This window comes from Tarenaya hassleriana, unplaced genomic scaffold (assembly GCF_000463585.1).
Source record: "Tarenaya hassleriana unplaced genomic scaffold, ASM46358v1 Cleome639, whole genome shotgun sequence".
NCBI lineage: Eukaryota > Viridiplantae > Streptophyta > Magnoliopsida > Brassicales > Cleomaceae > Tarenaya > Tarenaya hassleriana.
Genome location: NW_010968916.1, coordinates 17,824 through 19,375, shown reverse-complemented (window position 1 = coordinate 19,375; position 1,552 = coordinate 17,824). Strand labels below are relative to the sequence as shown.

At 27.5% G+C, this 1,552-nt stretch overlaps 1 protein-coding gene across 1 annotated transcript in view; it reads right to left on the bottom strand.

The window, feature by feature from the left end:
• LOC104800036 overlaps window positions 1-1,552 on the bottom strand; it is an 8,898-nt gene that overhangs the window by 2,822 nt on the left and 4,524 nt on the right. The gene's annotated exons all lie outside the window — the stretch shown is intronic.

The window sequence follows — 1,552 nt, the reverse complement described above, 5'->3', positions numbered from 1 at the left end:
CCCACCCGCCTTTATGTGCAGCTGTCGATAAAATCTCTGTAATTATTAATTTCTTTAATCTTATATTTTTATATTATTTTTACAAATTCTGCAATTTCTTATATATATATATATATATATATATTTATACTCCTCACAAGACGTGTTAACTTTTTTCACATTTTTTACAAAAACAATAAAAAGTCATACATATCTTTTAATAATACATAGATCGATGCTATCACTAATAATGTATTAAAATTTATTAGTTTTTATTAAGGATAAAATTGAAAATTATTTTAAAATTTTGCCTAGAAAACTTAAAATGACAATTATTTAGAAACACAAAAAATTATCTAAAACGTCAAATATTGTGAAGCGGAGGGAATATCTTTTTTGTTGGATGTGAATCGCGTTGATCCGGCCGATTTGGCTCAAGTTTACACTTGGTTCGAGGTATTCGGGACATTCGATTAAATTCAAGCTTGACTCTATATATTTCGGATTTAGATTCGAATTGGATCAACCTGATAAATTTGTTTTTTGAATTTTTTTATTAATTTTTCTAAAAAATCAATTCGGACTTTCAGACCGATTCGAAATTCCGATCCAAAAATTGGAAAAACTTTTAAATCTAAATATCTCGATCTGAATCCCGCTATTTTTAAGAATCGGATTTCGAGTTTCGGACATAAATTGACACCCTATCATTTTGTGCCCACCATCATGATTCAACGACACATACAACCAAATGATGGACTCTCACTCTTTTATTAACATTAAACGCTTACAAATTTACAATTACTTCTTTTCATATTTATTTTTCCTGTTGAAAAAAAACTATTCACGGACTTACTATTTCTCAGTAATTACTAATAATGATATTAGAACACAGTTTTGTCTGTTTTGCACCAAAAATTAACTATATCAATTCGAGAAAAAATGATCGTTCTTCTTGCATATAACTTACTCCTACATATTAATTATTTCTAATCCATATATAAGATTCACCATCCACCAAAAAAAAACTAAAGGGTGATATTTACAAAAAAAAAATATCAATGTGTAATAAGATGTTTTTCACAGCAGCTTGTATATTAGGAATAGGAAATGTAACGATGTTAATATATATATATATATAAAGAAATGAAATATTTATTTAGAAACAGGAAAACAAGGAGAGAGAAACGAAGAAGATTCCATTTCGGCTAAATTGATAAGAAATAAATTATTTTTAAAAACAAGAGAGAAAAAGTGAAAATAAACAAAAATAAAATAATATTAATATTATGTAAGAATGGCTCCTTGAGATTGACAAGCAGATCCATCGCAAGAAAAATAAAATTAAATAAAAAAATACCAGAAATTAAAAGTAAAAAAGGAAATTCATTTGTGCATTTTACAAATACATCTCCATGAAAATTATCGTAAAATAAAACCCTGCGATTCAGATTTCACCTTCATTTGTTTCCCACTCTTCTTCCTTCTCTGAACTCTCTCTCTCTCCTCTCTCCTCTCTCCCTCCCCACTCAGTTTTTTTTTTCCTTTTAATTTTCTTTTTTTTTAGAGGGAA